At 39.3% G+C, this 18,392-nt stretch overlaps 2 long non-coding RNA genes across 6 annotated transcripts in view; one reads left to right on the forward strand and one right to left on the reverse strand.

The window, feature by feature from the left end:
• Positions 1–18,392, reverse strand: part of LOC119918398 — a 269,760-nt gene that overhangs the window by 133,686 nt on the left and 117,682 nt on the right. The gene's annotated exons all lie outside the window — the stretch shown is intronic.
• The window catches only part of LOC119918396, a 98,690-nt gene that overhangs the window by 50,780 nt on the left and 29,518 nt on the right, over positions 1–18,392 (forward strand). Inside the window, exon 3 of one of the 5 annotated variants that reach the window (XR_005447435.1) lies at positions 17,263–17,308. The exons of the other annotated variants lie outside the window; for them this stretch is intronic. This is a non-coding gene — a long non-coding RNA (uncharacterized LOC119918396). The remainder of the gene's footprint in view (positions 1–17,262; positions 17,309–18,392) is intronic. 5 annotated transcript variants of the gene reach the window in all.

The raw sequence follows: 18,392 nt of genomic DNA on the forward strand, positions 1-18,392 counted from the left end.
TGGTCAGCTGGCCACTCCTTTCGCCATTTGTGGTGCTGCTCTCACTGTGGTTTGCTGGAGTCCCAAAGTTGACTTATGTTTTAACAGGGAGGGCAATCACTTTTTCACACAGGGCTATGTAGGTTTGACAAACGTGCAAAAAATAAGAACTCAGGAAGGAGGCAACAGTTTTTCACACCACTGTATATTTGTGTTCAAGTAATGTAACGCACTGGCATTACTTCAAATGAATTTCTCCGATTTGACTTTCTTTTATGGACCATGAACCAATGTAGCATAAAGAAACATGACTGAGGATCTACATTTGATACAAAGACATAAAGAGAGCAGAGTAGGAGAGAATGAAAGATGGATCAAATAAGAAGCAACAGTAAAAGACAAAAATATAAATGATAAACCACTTTATAATATTTGATTTATTCACCCTGGTAGCTGAGACATAGTTTTCTTTAAACATATAACTTGTGTTTGGTTGCATTAGATTTAACTGCAGTCTCTTTACTTCAGCCAAAATATCCCTTTTGAAATCCCCTTTTAATTTAGAGCTGTGTGAAGAAGATGAACTGCTCTCCATCTGGCTTCTTTGTCCTGTGCTATATTGAGTATCTGGAGCCCTAATGCTGTGGATTGGAAAGCAGTTTTCCAGTTTACCCTGGCATATGTGGAAACCACGCCCGGCCGAGCACATCATCTAACCTGCCCCTGGATTGAGATCCCAGAGGATCGGTGGTTGTTACGCCATACATTGCCAAGCTGCTGAGTCTGGCCGACAGCCCCTGTTTGGAGCCAGTTGATGAACTCTAATCGACCTTTCCTGTGTGCCATAATTTGCTGCACCTCCCTCATCAAGAATTTTATGGATGTTTGGGAGAAATTCTGTCATGCCACTCCCAATAGTTCCAAACTTTATCACACGTGGAATTTCTTCATCTGTAGTGTCGTATATCTTGTGCCTGCATACATATTTCCACAGGTGGGAAATTAACAAGAAACTACTACTCTTTCGAAGATACTACGCATTATTCTGAGACTATTTTCTATAGCAAAAATCCAGCTGGCATGTACAAAATCAAAGAACGGCAGGTGACTATTAAGCTTAATGTTCCATGGGGGTTAGTAGATGCAAGTTTACAGCCTGTCTCAATATGAATACGAGATTAACCCTATTGTGATTGCTGCATATTTGCGTAGGTCATATGGTTTCACAAAAATGAACCCACATGCTCAACCACACTTTGGCAAACAAAACAGATGTTCTTTTAAGCCTGTCTTAATTCTGTTCTTCCTCTTCCTTGCTGGATGCACCCCACATCTCTTTACCACGTAATTATGACTGAAGGTTAGGGCTGGGTAAAAGAGATGCACACATGCTCAGGGATCTTACCGACTTCACCCTCAAATGAGGCAGATCACTCTGTTAGCTCTGCTTTTGAGGATCAGTGACTAACAATGCAAGCTCACATGTTAGCCGTCTTCTTATAATTTACTGTTTGTATCTGTAATCCTTTAGGCCAGGGACATAGAATAATGAGAAATAAACTATCCATAAGAGTGGTATGGGCTGGCATCAGTGATGTCCAATCAAACCATCTGCTCTTCTTCCATTTGAAAGCAGCTTGGTGATTTGTCAATGTGTCATACTATACTATAAAAAATAGTAACAGATGATGCAGGGAACACATGAATTCTGAATGCTTTTTCTATATTACAATCCTAATAAATTCATGAAATGTAAATTAACAATTTGAAGGATGTACCACGACAAACACAACAAATATGCATCATTAACATTGTGAAAAGGGCAATGTCTCCGTTGGTAAATCGTCATATAAAGGGTTAATATGTAGGCTGGTCTGAATGTCATTTTTTGAGCTTTGATAGTAATTAAGAGTGAATAATCAAAGCTGCATATGTAAGAGAGAAAAAGAGAGAGAGATCGTTCCGTTTATTTATTCTCACAGCGTAGGCTGTTTATTACCAAAACATTTTTTTACTTTATGTCAAGGCTAGCCGACCCAAGTGCAGGACTAAGAATGGGAGGAGTTAGATAAAAGAGGAATATTTATTGCAGGGTTAAAGGGATCAGATATTTAGCAGGTGAAGAGCGAGGTTGAGTGAAAATGGATGTGTGCCGAAATGGGTTGGTGGCTGCTGTGCAGGGGGAACTGTAGCTGAGAGTCCAGAGTGAAAGAGTCTGATCAGAGCAGGTCCAGAGCAGAATAGTTTGGCCGGGCGGGGTCCAGAGGCAGACGGGATGAGCGCTATTTCCGGTAGTGGAACTATGCAACACGTATGCATAATTCACTTTTAAGAGGTGGTATTATGCCCATTTTCAGGTTCAAAATCTTATTTCATAAATCATATTTTTGTCATACTGAACATTGCTGCAGCTCCTCTTTCACCCTGTGTGTTGAAGGCTTCGTTTCAGCTGTGGAGTGATGCATCTTGTCTCTAAATGATCTTTGTTGGGAGTTGCACATGTGCAATTCCTAGTTAAGGACTACCAGCCAATCAGAAAAGGGTGGGTCAGCGAGAAGCCGGTAAACACGGCTTCGGTTCAGCTGTAGAAATTCAAATTGATCTAGAATTATCTCCACTATGCACAATACAAAAATTGAGCCATATGTCTTATTTTCTGCCATTTTAGGTTTACTTTTTCTCATAGACTGGGGGCTTTGATTTGGTGATAGTTTTACTTTTCCTCCCACTTCTGTTCATCTGTTCTTCTTACCATATATTTATTTCTCTCTATAATATTGTCCCTGGTTCCACTCAGATGTTCAGTCCAATTTCCTCATCTCTCTGTCTCTCTGTTTTGATGTCTCACATTGAGAGGCGGGAAGAAGGTCCTCCTTTTCTTTGTTCAGTCCTCATTCACTTTTTTCCCATTATAGACTATGGATAGCATCAAAGATAATGACATTTTGGAGAATCACTCTGAGCTCTTTGACCTCTTCAAGCCTCTTTGAACCTCTTCAAGCCCTATATAACAGGGGACACTTCTCATACAGTCTCAACAAATTTTGATTCCTTGTATGATTTTTTTTTTGCATGTGTTTTTTTTTTGTGTGTAATACAGAAAGCATAAAATATGTGCTTGAGTGAAGTTTCAAGGGTCATAGAACATAATAGTGCTCTAGTAACTGTGATAAATAAATTATGATCTTTTTAGAGATTCTGGCTGGTGATCAGACCATCCTGATGAATACCCAGCACAATCACTAGGTGAGAAGCTCAGGCCAAAGTGCAACTGCAAGCTTTGTACTCTAATGGCTGTCATTTGTCCCTGCCATATTCGGTGGCAATTGAATAACTCCATTGGTAGGATGAGGAAGGGCCATTTCTGGTGCATTTAAAGTAATATATTTTATACCTCTGCCAGTCATAAATCACCAGGAGAAAATGTAGAAAATAAGAACAGCAAAATAATGTACAAATAACAGCAAAAAATCTAAAATTGGCCTATGGCCACTTTCTATTAAGATTGAATTAATTAATCTCTGTGGTGTGTGTGTTAGAATGTGCCTACAGTATCAAGGCAGGAATAATACCATAGCCAAACAACCAATGCTGCAGATGCCCCAGAGAGTGACCGTAATGCCTCTTCTAAAATGAATTACCCACATGGCCAGTTTGGCATGCTATTTTTAAACTGGCTGTTGTGCCCTTAGAAAAAAGTTGAGGTTTTCATCATTTAAAACTTCATGTGAGGCAGAGTCACATTTCCCAGTGTCTCTGTCATCACACTGGACATCAACAGCAGTGCAATTTCTCCTACTCCCACAAATACTTGTGTTAAGTAAATATTTACAGCTAACCCACTAGCTAACATTAGCTATTATGTGATGAGCACAATCAGCTAAATACTGTACAGTGTAAGTATCAATACAAGTGTGTTTTAAAGTTTACCTGGATATTGCTGCATAGTGTCAGCTAACTATAAACTTAGTTTATAAATTGTTGGAAGATATGACATGTTACTACTTTTTCAGCACGATGCTTTGAAAGGAGCACAAAGTGTGAAATGGAAAGGGAATGAGATGAATTTTCTTACCATGTGCACATACAGTATATCTCTGCAGCACCAAACTGGAAGCAGCAAACTGGGTGGGTAGTTTGGTAACTGCTGAAAAAAAACCTCAAATACTGTCACACATGTGATAGATGGTGAATTAACACTGTTATGAGTCTGCGTTTAATTCGGCATGTATCTGATCAGCATGTGTTTTAGTGAGAAATCAGGCAGGTAGTGAGTTGAAAATGTAAAGTTTGAATGGAAATACAGTATATCTTTATGATTATAATTATAATGATGCATAATTGACAAAACTTTCTACATGAAACCTTTTTCTTGTGTTTCTAGAGTTGTGTTTTTACTGACATGTAAGGAATTGTTAATAAGTCATATTTTATAAAGGGAGTTTGGTATATTTTCCCATGAGTACGCAGAGAGATTCTGTTTAATTCAAACTGCTAAAGCTGTGTGTATATTTTTTTAATGTTATGTAACCACTATAGAAACACTAGATAACTGCTTAAGTATGATACGGTTGTCTGACGTTGACTGTGATAAATTTTTGGTCTGATTAATAGTTTTATATTCTTATAATGTATGATTGTATTGATTTCTGATGGTGGCTGATCAAGGTTAATTTTAAGCTAATTGTACTCAGTTTCTAACATCTGTATGCCATAAATGGTTAAATTAATATAATGAATTGTTCACATTTAAAAAAATCAATCAGATTGCATTTTATGTAAAAGTAAAACATTCAGTACAGTGTACAGTTAATAAACACAGCACTATTTTTAAATACACTGACTTGATTAATTGTTGATTGTATACTGTTTTGCCTTCATACACTGTATTTATAAGTTATTGTTATTTTAATATTGGTTTTGGCTTTGGTAGCCTAAATTTCGGCCAGGATGCCCCAATAAGTTTATATTTATCAAAGGCCAAAGTGACCAAAAATTACTTAATTTTAGGCCTGGTGTGTGTGTGTGTGTGTGTGTGTCTATATGTTAGAGGGTTTTTAGCCAGTGGCTTAGCTCTAGGGATGACAATGTGTTTTGGTCGGTCAGCTGGTTGGTGATTCAACCATGCTGGTCTGAAATATGTTAATAGAGGATGAATTACCATCAAATTTAGGTCAGATATCCATGGTGCCCAGATGATGTATCTGTATCTAATGACCCCCTGATTTTCCTTCTAGTGCAGTTTTTCTCTAGTATAATTCCAATACTTTAGTTTATGACCAAATACTGGCAAAATGAATGCACTCCCATCAACTTCAGCTGTACTTTGTGTTTTGTGCTAATTAGCAACCTTTTGTATGTAACGTCTATGAAGATTCTCAGTCATCCAGGTCATAGTTATCCAACGAAGGTTAAAATGAAGGGCAACTGGACTTGGTTGAAGCTACTGGAAGACGTTTCGTCCCTTATCCAAAGGACTTCTTCAGTTCTGACTGACTGGCAGGGAAACTCAGCTATTTAACCTCAGTGGGGTCGTTATCCCGGGTCATCGATACCGCTGGTTCGCTAGTGTTCCTTGTTGCTTGTTCCTGGGAAGTGATGAAAGGACAGCATTGTATGTAACACACTAAACCACGTTGTTGTTGTTGATCAGCCTGCAAATCACCCACCCAAACAAGCAGCAGAGGGAGGCTTCAGCTGACTACGCTGTCATCTCTTTTCCATATGTTTCCACCTGCTATCCGTTATAATGGCAGCAGGTGAGCCTCTTGCTTGTTAATGACGCAGCCTATCAAACAACTGAAACAACCCAAACCAACATCTGCACCCTGTGTGCTCAATGCTGCTGTAACGTTACCTGGTCCGTGCTTGTAAAATATCCACCGGGTCATTTCAAGTTTTTAACCAAGTATAGTCTGTGCGAGTAAACACATGCACATAAGACGACCGCTGCACCGTCCATCCCGATGTCTGAATATGTAGACATCGTCCCAACCCTACTGAACATAGTATTTCTGCTGTTCCCTGAAAGATACCTGTTAATACCTGTTCAGAAAAAAAATATATAAGAAAACTGGACTCTGATAGTAACTTGTTTTAACAAGCTAGAAAAAAGGTAATGCCCTGGCAGTGGCAAATAGCTTTGGTTTAATATTTGATTTGATTACATTAATGTTTAGGTTATAGGTTTAGGTAATATTTTATTGCTGCTGTGTAAAGGGAATACTGCTAGTAAAAAAGCACATTATTTGTTTAAAGTGTTTGCAAACCACGTTATTGCACTTTTGTGTATATAGCAGTACATTTAAATTACAAGTGCGCAATACACTACTTTAGAATTCATTATTCAATTTTGCATGTTACAATGCGATTAATCTAAAGAAAATCATGCGATTAATCGCGATTACAAATTTTAATTGTTGCCCAGCACTAGTTTTAGTATGTTTCAGTAACTTAGTTATTTGTTTCACTAACAGGATCTTTTCAGTAACTTAGTTATAGTGTACATTATACAAAAAAAACATTCCTGTTAACTTCAGCTCAAGTTACAATACATTCTCTGGTGCAAAACTTCTTTGTAAGGCTTAATGAACAGTATAAGCTCTAGTGTACTAGATACATCTCCATATTCACCTATGTTGTTAGTCCTGATGTGAAATATACCCAAAACAAAATACTTGATAGGCCATCATCTGTGCATTATAAAGGGGGATACATTTTATGGCAGGTTGAAAATACAGTCTGAAATAATACACGGTGTCCGCAGGGTCTTAAAAAGTCTTAAAGGGTAATAAATCAATTTTGCGAAAATAAAGGCCTTTAAAAAGTATTAAAGTCTTCCACCATTAAACAAGGTCTTAAATTTTGAAGATGTGAAAATCCTGTTTGCCCAAAAGTTTGTTAAAAAAGTGTAAGTAAACGTATTTATTTATAATGCATAGCCAAAAATACTAGACAGGCAGTGAGTAGTGACTGTGTGATTCGTTTCTGTAACGTTAGGGGCAGGGATCTACCATGTGGCTATTTCACTCTTAAACGGGACAAAAAATAGATCCGTGTGAACCGGAAAATTATTTACGTGTACAACTGACCGTAATCTCCCACCCACCGGACCCTCAATGCTAATTGTCCAAAACATAGTTGGAGTGGCGATCAGGAATAACGATATTATCCCGGTTGGCCGGTCGCTCTAATGCAACTTGAACAGCCCCTTTCCTGAAAAACAAGAGCAAGATGCGCCGCCAGCAGCTGAATCGGTAAGACAGAAGACAGCAGGGAACATTCAAGGAGCGTGTGGGTTTGGCTAATGTTAGCAGGCTATTTGGCTAAATCGGTGCCTTTTATTGAAACTCAACGATGTCACTATTTGTGAGCAGATCAATCGCAGCCTGGATGGAAAAAAGTTTCATGTGCTGCAACGAACTTGAAATGTTGAACTCAATGTTCTGCATAAATGGATAGGCTTATTGACAAGTTAGTAGCCTGCCCAAAATCAAGGTTGGAGACTACCATGTAGCCTAGAGCATTTTTCTTGCACAGTTAATGAATAAAAAACAACCCCAAAGTGAAACGGCTGTAATTTGAATTAATATTATACTAATGGTAAGTTATATACTATTATATGAAATTATATTGAATATATTAATATCAAACTTACAGTTTACTATTAAATTAACAATATACTTTTAATTTAATGTTATAATATTATACTAATACAGTCATTTAGACTAGTTCCTCCTCCAGGTTGTGTCTGTGGTACACCGCCTACACTACTTAACGTTATTCATCACTCAGTTTATTCTCTTCATCTTTGTTCCTTCCTGGCCTATTTGAATTTTGTTGTATTGATCAAGTAGTTGATGAAAGTTCTCACACATATCATTGCAGGCAAACTCACATTATCTAGTTTAAACCAACTAAAACACAAAATTACTCCGTGTTTCACATGATTTGCTGCAATGTTGCATAAATAAACGTCATAGCTTATGTAAGTTTTTCACAGGAAATCTGACCAGTCCTTCACATAGAAAACAGGCGGCCCATACAGGCTCTTATAGGCAACTGAGAAAGTTGGTGAATGCTTCAATTTTTAGGTGGCGTTACATCCTGATGACATATAGGCAATATGTTATAAATATATTTAAATTCCTTTTAAAAACTCAAAAATGTCCCTTTTAAAGGTGTGTGGCTGATTTAATCGGTTACAGCTCAAAGTCTCTTAAAATATGTTGAAAAGGTCTTAAAAAGGTATTGAATTTTACTTAAGGATTCCTGTATATACCCTGTGATATGTATCCCACTATAACATTTGCTAGGAAAATAGAAACTTCTCCATTTTCACACCTGTTATTAGTACTGATGTGAAATATACCCAAAACAAAATACTTGATAGTAGGCCATCATCTCTGCATTACACATATTTTGACAGACTGCATGTCCAGCCTGGTAGGACCAGTAGGCTATTGTTATCGCTGTATGAAAAGTGCTGGTTAAATGCAATGCATTATTAAATTGTTATGATAATAATTTCCCCTTAAGGAGGGGGACTCAATTTCCAGCAAAATTCAAAGGCTATCCATGAAATGGAAACATGGATTACAAGGACAAAATATGGTCTACAATGCTGCATTCAGTTTAAAGTACATTTTGTGTGAAGTAGATTTAATGTTGAGGCGAGCTATGTGTTAAACTGATTACAGGGATCTTGATTTTACAGTATAGATGGCCTAGATATTTGTAGGAGCAGCTTCTGTCTAGATCTAGCTTCCAAACAGTAACGTAGATGACTAAGTGATCAACTACGTGGTCAGTTATGTATAACATCGTCAGAGTATAGCTAAATAAATGTTTGCTTTACGAAGGAAACTGAAACTGCTCGTTTTGTTTAGACATTCTCAATTCAGTGCAATGAATAATACGAAGTTCAATAACGCGTATGGTAAACATTAACTTTTTAATGCGTTCTTGTGCTAGCTTCCTCTGCAAAAACCTTGTTGATAAAACAACACTAAAATGATAGATGAAACAATCCACATGTTATATTTTTCATTTACTTGGGTGAAGTCGAAAGTCCGCCTTCACCGTTGAATGCACGCGCACTCCCGTGGCAGGGGGAACATATGTCAGTGGCGGTGGAACGTCCTAAAGGATCCGACTAGTTGAGACACATTTGTTCCGCCTTTCGCATCAGTGCCATATCGTCGCAAGGAAGATTACTATGATGATTGTAGACTTTTCGTTCAGTGGGGGGCCATAGGGGGGTCCAAGGTCTGTGTTACAGGAGCACTTGCCCCTGTTGGCTTCCCCCCAAAACCTCTACAGCTTGAAAGCACAGCTGTGCCAAAGAACAGCCTCACAGCTAGCATGACTGTTTTTTTGTCACTTTTCTTCTTATATATTGGTGTATAACACATACAATGTACAGTGTCCACATACAATACAATTGACAATACGTTTTCTTGGCACGGAGGTCAGAAACGGGGCTGTCGCTGGGCAATACGGACTTTCAGATCCCTCCAAAGATTTTTTCTATTCTGGTCTGGAGACTGGCTAGGCCACTCCAGGACCTTGAGATGCTTCTTATGGAGACACTCCTTAGTTGCCCTGGCTGTATGTTTCGGGTCGTTGTCATGCTGGAAGACCCAGCCACGACCCATCTCCAATGCTCTTACTGAGGGAAGGAGGTTGTTGGCCAAGATCTCGCGATACATGGCCCCATCCATCCTCCCCTCAATACAGTGCAGTCGTCCTGTCCCCTTTGCTGAAAAGCATACCCAAAGAATGATGTTTCCACCTCCATGCTTCACGGGATGGTGCTCTTGGGGTTGTACTCATCCTTCTTCTTCCTCCCAACACGGCGAGTGGAGTTTAGACCATAAAGCTCTATTTTTGTCTCATCAGGCCACATGACCTTCTTCCATTCCTCCTCTGGATCATCCAGATGGTCATTGGCAAACTTCAGATGGGCCTGGACATGCACTGGCTTGAGCAGGGGGACCTTGCGTGCCCTGCAGGATTTTAATCCATGACAGCGTAGTGTGTTACTAATGGTTTTCTTTGAGACTGTGGTCCCAGTTCTCTTCAGGTCATTGACCAGGTCCTCCCGTGTAGTTCTGGGCTGATCCCTCACCTTCCTCATGATCATTGATGCCCCACGAGGTGAGATCTTGCATGGAGCCCCAGTATATCACAGTATAAGTGTACCTATGATAAAAATTGCAGACCTCTACATGCTTTGTAAGTAGGAAAACCTGCAAAATCAGTAGTGTATCAAATACTTGTTCTCCCCACTGTGTGTGAATGCAGAACCACTGTGTTGAGAATGATGGGTTGTCTGCTTTAGGGAGTAATGAATTTATATCCTCCGTCAGCATCACTGAAGGACAGCTGCAATTCTCTGCCATATCAGAGTGGACACACACAACCCCCCCCCCCCCACCCCACCCCCCCGTTATCCTTCCTCTGAGAGTGCCATGATATAGTGTGCGTTTTTATAAATACACTTGAGAAACACAACATCTACCAGAGCCTGTTATGTTATGTTATATATTCTTTTCAAATGAATTATATTTCTCAATGGGAGAATATGAAAGCTTGAAATGGTCTGTTTTTGATGTTTAACCACTTTTTAAATTTAGAGTTCTTCTGGCTCTTTGACTATTTTCACATTTGTTCAAAGATTGGCTATTATAACTCACTCAAGTGTGTTTAACTTTTGTGTTTAACTTTTTAGAAGCACACTTCATTTTTAGCTTCAGTAAGAGGTCATTACTTGCAGCAGCAAACCAGTCAATCATTTTAGGAGCGCAATAATGTATTGATTAAAAACACAAAAATCTTTAGTGGGGTGATAGCAGTTCAGCACAGATAAGTAAACTTACAGCAATCAGGACAATATTCCACTTTTACAGCCATTTGAAGGAGTGCGTAGAGAGACTGCCCTTCAACCATTATCACACAAGCTTCTACCTAATGGTATGATGGCAATGATTTCACAGGCTTTCTTAATATATGTTTACCTTGTTGCAGTCTGAAAGTCATGCGTCTAACACCTCCAGCATAGCAAGACTTTTACTTTTCTCTTCGTGTGCAATTATTGTTGCAAAGCCTCAAATAGAGCCTTAATGTCAGTGGGTAGGTTATGTAAGACAGAATCGCCAGGGATGTGTAGTGACTTCCACTGTCGTTTCAGTGGTGTTGTTTGCTTCAGAGCGTCTTTTGTACAGTTTCATTTTAGAAACGATGTTGGAACAGAGGCAAACTTAATAAACCTTCACTTTCCAATAGTGGTTGCTGTAATTATGTAAATAATTAATGTTCAGAGAGAGGCACATTTTTCTTCACTTACCTTTGCTAAGAGGGTGCCTGTTGTCGTCATCATTAGAATTTCTATTATAGCCCTATATTTTTAAAGTCAACAGTAGAAAGAAAAGAAAAATTCAAGGACAAGTAAGTAACTAACCAAGGCTAGCATTTTTCAAGTTAACATTTATGTAGGAGTTACAGTCAAAATCATGGTAATAGTTCAGTGGTTTGAATTAGCTTTTTTCTTATTTTCAAACCAAAGTTTGTTCTTAATTTAATGGATGACTAAAAGATGAACTAATGTAACACACAAAATAACAGCATTCCTTTGGGTACTTGAATTGGCTTCACTTTACCCATCCCATCCATCATCAAACACTTATCCTGCGTACAGGGTTGGGGGGGCTGGAGCCAATCCCAGCTGACATTGGGCAAAAGGCGGGGTACACCCTGGACAGGTCGCCAATCCATCAGGGCCACACATAGACAAACAACCAGTCATACTCACACCTAAGGACAATTTAGCAGTAATTTCCACTGCAGTTTTGGGAGATGGAATATCAATATAAATGCAGAGTTGTGACACCACACCTCTTCAGGAGCCAAGATAGCGTGCTAGACTTTAGGCTGCTACCCTGAGTAGGAAATTACATGCTTGGTCATGCTGCACATACTGCAGACACACACGAGCCCACCAAGGAGTCTGCCGGTGTTTTTTAATATGCATATAGTACGTTGGACACCTACATTGCATCTTGCTACACAATGTAAGACAGCAACTTAAAACAAAAGGTAATTCAATCACAGGCTCTTGGAAAAGCCTCCTAGATTCCTTCACAAAGCAGGCCTACACCACTGTAATCCAATTGCATTACTTACAAAAGACGTGTTGGATTTATACAACTATACACACACACATATCTGCATACACACATAGACACTGAATTTGTGAAAATGAAACGCACTGTAGTGCAATCTCCTGCACAGAAAGCCACATTTTCTGGCCCAAACCATCTATTTTCTCAGTCTGTGGGGGAAAGGAAGGGGAGGTAATCGTACATAGAAGAAAAAGGAAGGAGGGACAGAGAGAAGGCAGGGGGTGGTAGCAGATGGTGAGAAAAAGAAAGTCATTTTGTTGGTATTACAGTGTTAGGAAGCATGGGCTGTGGCTATTATCACCATTTAAAAATGTTTAAAGACTGTGAATAAGAAGGATTTATATGTACATGTTTGTCCAGTATACCTGGAACAGTGAGTTTTTGGATTTGAGCCATTTTTAGCTAATCTTCACTTTCTTGTGAAGTACAGCCAACCTGTTTCTCTTTGGGTTTGTTCTTTCTATTTTTCTCTTTTTTCTGCAAGAAGAACCAATAAAGAGTTGAAACACATTGATTCTCACCTTATGACACGTTTGTCACAAGCTTGCTTCGAATCTCAAACGTTACATTCTTGATTGCAGTGCTGAATGTGACCAATGGATCCACAGTCTCATAGTCTGTGAATATTCACATGAATGTATGTGAATATTATATAATAATAATAATAATAATAATAGTAAAGCACTGACATATTGACTTTCATTGCGTGTTGACTCAGCCCTGAGACATTATTGAACTCTTCTGCTTTACTTTGTCTGCATTTTTTCTGTTGTGATTTGTATAGATTTAATAATAGAACATTTGTAATAACTTTTACCAGTGCCTTAGAGTACTCTAAACTACTCTAAGCTTTCTTAAAAATTGGACCAATTCAAATATCAGGAAATGCAACCTAACAGTACACAGCTAAACACAAAAAAACAAAACAAGAGACACATCAATACCCACACAGACACAACTGCCCCATTGGGGATGCACAGGTCAGCACCCGATGGTCAGCATGGATGGGAGCTGTAATTACACTGGAGCTCTGTGTGAGAATTGTGTCTCTGAGCTGAGATCAAGTCTCCACCTTTATCTAGCCTGGATGCTTCCTCAACCAAGGAACAACATTGTTCCAGGGAGAAAGACACAGTACGTGTAATACATATGCACGTGCATGTTTGATGCTGAGACAAAAAAGCTCAGATTCTGAGAAAAGGATTGAGATACATACACCTAGAGCCAAGGATAAAAGAAATTGAAGGAGTGTGTGCAAAAGACTGGGGGAGGCACAGAAGGATAGAATGTCCATTTACAAAAGGGATTGCTGGAAGTAATTTTGCCGTTTCCCCCGGCTTTCTCAGCAAGAGCTGTACACAGTCAAGCACAATGTCTCACATTTGTGCAAACAGATTTCATTTCACAGAGCTTGCTTGCTCAACCAAATCCAGGTTAGAGCACCCAGGTTTGGTTTCCTTGTGTGACTATAGACAGATTTACAGCATGCTGGTTTCTTATATTTACCTGCTGTTTGGAACATGAACATACAGGTTTAGAAAGGCCTATCTACCCTGACAAGTGGATGACTAATTACTTCTGCTGCCTGTGTGTGAGGTGAGACTTGTATTGGCCCCTGTGGAGTTTGCAGTGGTCTACTAGCGGCGCGTGGGGGCCAGAGGTTGAGCCAAGGTGATATCTGAACTATAATGAGGTGTCATCTTTGCCAAGTATGGGGAGACAAGAGGAGGCAATAGCACACACTCGCGCACACACACACACACACACACACATAATATTCCTCCCACTTTCTCTGTTTCATGACAGTGGCAGATGACGGTCCAGGCACTGGGACAGAAGAGTGTTAATTCTGACAGAAGTTTGCACATCTTGCATATTTGAGTATCCTGCACTCAGTGTCTCATCAATAATAAAGCCCAACACTGTGAGAAGTTTAAGTAAAGAGCTGGAACAGCCCACTGAATCATTTAATGGCTGGTCTGAAGCAGTGACATAGCTAACTGAAGGACACTGAGTATATGGGGTAGCTGGGCTGTTGTGGATGTACAGTAGCTGTAAATGTAACATGAACTGAGTGCTGCTGTTGCTCTGAAGTTGAAATGGAAGTGTTGCATAATAGCTGGTATCACTGTAGACTTTTGATTGTTTGATCCTTACTTTTTAATCATTTAAACATTTCATAAAGATTATTCACGTGGCAACGGTGGTTTGGGAATTCTGTGCCCATTTCATGCCTCGAAACCTTGTTCTGTTATCTATTGTACATATTTTACACTGGCTACCACCCTGATAGCATGACACTACATTTTGCCATTTGTGAAAATGTTCTGCTTGGTAGTCTCAAGTTTTAAACAGAGGTTATCTTATCCACAGGTTTTCACTAGAGATAGCTTCACCAAACTTATTCCCCCACATGCCTCTCCCTGGATCAAGTTTTTGATGAGTTGGCCCTGGTGAGATGCTGTGCAATCAAATGCATCACTGCGTAAGCCAGTGTAAAATGTCTTAGGAGAGAGGGAGGGAAGTAGGGAGGGGCAGGAGGAGACAGAGGGTGTGTGTGGATCGATCACACCACAGTGGTTGGAGAGGCCAGAGTGACCAGCCATGAAATGGCTACTATCCCCGGAGTAGGTGCCACCATTACCCACAGTTCCCTTGCCTTAGCTCATTTGGGATTACTGCAGATATGGATATACATACAATACATAATGACAATCAGTGCATCATGATAATGAGGGATATGGATGTGTGTGTGTGTGCGCGCCTTTAATTTGAGTGTCCGTGTGATGCTTGTCTTGCCTCAGGACACAGAGCCCCGCTGGTTTTAATTCTAGCAGGATGAAATCTAATCTAATCAGGATTTGCTTTACACCTGGGGTTCCAGGTGAATGCAATTATCACCTCAAAGTTGTCACATGGATGATACTGCGTAGTTGTCTCCTCGGATGTGGCTGCAAATGTAATCAATTGCCTGTAGAAGAGAAAAAACCCATACTTGTCACAGATGCAGATTTACTGATGCAAAAGTTTTTTTAAGTTCATGTACAAATAACAATATATATGTTGTAAATGGATTCAGATATACAGATACAAATCACATTTATTTGTGCATTGTACTTTACGAGTAAAGTATCTTGACATTTGTTTGTGAATCCCCCATCACATTTACTGCTATTGGATGTGTGAAAGTTGATATCATGACTTGAAGAGAAATGTTTAAGTTGGAAAATATATTACATCATTTCTTTTCCTTTGCATTTCATTCCCATTGCACTTTTCTGTTGGACTATTTCAAAAGGCCACTTCACCGATTATACATCTAAGAGTCAGTTTGCGTGTCACAGTGAGTACTACTGAGCCTGTGATTGCTATGAAATTTTGATAGTCATGGTCCCCTTTTGGTTTGGTAGACACATTTATGTTCCTCTCAGAATAAATTGCTATCACTGTGTAATTGTAACTTGTAATCTTTTAACGTATCATCTGGCATCAACATTTTCAAAACATTTTTTACCAAATACCTGGGAAAAACAAATGACATCCCCATCAGCCTCAGCTATACTTTTATGTTTAGTGTTAATTAGCTAATGGTAGCATGCTAACACGCTAAAGTAAGATGGTTAACATGATAAGCATCATACCTGCTAAACATCTGCTACATTTCTGCAGTACCACTTTAACACTCCTTTTGCTGTTTTCTTATTGCTGCGCTTGTAAATGTAAACCTGTAAATCGTAATGCTTTCTGAAAATCATTGTCTGTAATATTTCTCTCGTTTCAGGGAACAGAAGCTTCAGGCAGCACATGCAGTGCTTTACCACAGGTTAACATTTCTTTAGAATGCCCTTGGTAGGAGGGTGGATTGGGTAGATAATCATCCCCTGGTACACACACTATGTCATGAATAAGTCATCTCTCACCAGGACACAACCCTCAAATTCAAATGATTGAGATTTCACATGCCTGCACTAGCACAGGAGCAACTACCTAGTAGCAATTCTGATGCATATTATAGCAGCGGGGTTTAATGGAATGAAGGAAAGGTGGTGCAGCCGAAGCAGTGATGGTAGAAGTATTTTTAATACCATCCCCCCATCCACAGTCATACAGTCGCTATAATAACCTTCTCCTGGCAGAGGTGTATTAGAAGATATTCACCCTGATGCGAACATTTGTGTTCAATTCTGTTGGCATCTCTTTTAAATGCAGTCATTTTGCCTTGCTCTCTCGTGCTTTTCTCTCACTGTGTAAGGTCATTTTAATGAACTTGTCATTTTCAATCATTTTATATGATTTATTGTGGGAGACTCCCAGGGGCACAGTGGGGTTACATGAAGAGGGATTCTGCCCTTTATTCCCCTGTGTTTTGTGAATGTATTTATTCTGGATGCTGTCAGTGTCTTTAGGGCCATCAGCTAATAGTTATTCATGTCATCGTGTTGTGGAAATTACAAGCCTGCCAATGCCCAGGCGATTCACCACCAAACTTTTCATTAAAATAAGCTCTCAGAAAAGAATGGGGACCACAAAAGAAAAGCAGAGATAGGGGGGGGGGGGGGCAGTGAAATAGTCTTTCCATCAGCAGGAGTTCTCATAAATATTGTAATTGCATGGTTATAGAAAAGGAGCAGTTGTGATCCACTGTGCTGTGATTGACTTTGAGTGAATGCTGTCTCACCTTTTGAATGAATTGAACATGAACACTGGTGACAAAAAGAAACAAAATAATGGCCTGACATGGAAGTCATCTGATTCTTGCAGGCTACATGGGAAGAAACAAAAAAAATCACATCTTCTTTTTCTTTTCTAGTGTAAAACTCCCTGCACCGTTACTTGCTGAACTCTGCTGACTCGTTAAATTCTTTCCCTCAGACTTAACAGCATGAACTGTGTGAACCCCATGAGATAGCTGTTCATGTAATGGAATGTAGTAATGCAGCCTACCTAAGGCAAATTAATGAGACCAAGCCAGCTGGGTTGCCAGGGAGAAGCCAGAAAGTCCAGTTGCTCTTCCCTGACCATCTCAAACCCTCAAGTGCCTCAGGCATGAGCAATTGCCTGTATGAAGCACCAATCACCCAATTTCTCTTCCGTCCTGCAGGACACCACTCTGGCACGTTATTGGTCCATTCACGACCCAAGCCCTGGTGAGTTACAGACACAGAACAAGAGACAGAGAAAAATCTTGACTTTCAACTTTTTCAAAGTAGACATTGCTCTTGTTTGTCACACTGTCAAGGAGTTGTTTTGTACGTGTCTTCACCAGTGCCCCATGAGGTTAAGAGTTTAATGGTTGTCTGGAGGGCAGGAAAAACACATAAACAATTTAAACACTACATCTTACTGAGGAAACTGTTCAGCTGCAATGTGAAGTCCTAGTGTATGTGAGTCAGATTACAGTAAAACATGTTTTTGAATGTATAACAAAAAAGGTGAAAATACCATTTTTCCTGGAACAGTGTCGGAAGCAGGGTGTCGTAAAGCAGCGCTGATAAATGAAAGCCATTAATAAAACAATTAAGAACAAAACAATGTTTCTGACAAACATGTAAACCAACTAACCTGCACCTATCTAATGATATATAACAACTTAGATCTTGATCAAAGTGCACAAAAAATTAAGAAATGCTTCTAAACTCTGTTGACTCTGAAGACAGTGACGTCATCACTCGTTACATAAGAGCTTCGCAGTCTTTAATTATAGGAATAATAACAACCCTAACAACAGCAACAAGAAGTGGTAATAATAAAAATGATAATTGTCAATTGGTCCAGAAGGACGCTTCAGTCAAAGAGAGCAAACGTGCAGTGGTTTGATAAATATTTATTTTTTAATTGGTATCCATTTTTATTTTAATCATATTAGACATGTAAAGGCTTGGCTAAACAAAATGTTTTATATTTGGCATGGGCTTCAAGGCAGTAGCAGCCACTGTAAAACAAATTAAAAGATTCAAAAGATGACACCAAAGACACACTTATTTATCAAAAGAAAAACTGGATTAAAAGAGTTCAGGAGAGGGCAAACAAAATAAAAGTGAGGCACATGAATGCTCATCTTTGTGGTGGGTCTAAGAAGTCTTGGTTAACACAGGCTGCAAATTGCTGAAGAAACGTCTCATACAAAATTGATAAAATTTCTATCCCACTAATGCAGAGTCTGATTCCTTATGCTCTTTGATATATTTTCATCCATATTTAAATCTTTCTATTCCTAAATTATTCTCTGAT

Source organism: Micropterus salmoides, unplaced genomic scaffold (assembly GCF_014851395.1).
Source record: "Micropterus salmoides isolate LMB-PRFRI ecotype aquatic unplaced genomic scaffold, ASM1485139v1 Ms_hic_scaffold_23, whole genome shotgun sequence".
Classification (NCBI taxonomy): domain Eukaryota; kingdom Metazoa; phylum Chordata; class Actinopteri; order Centrarchiformes; family Centrarchidae; genus Micropterus; species Micropterus salmoides.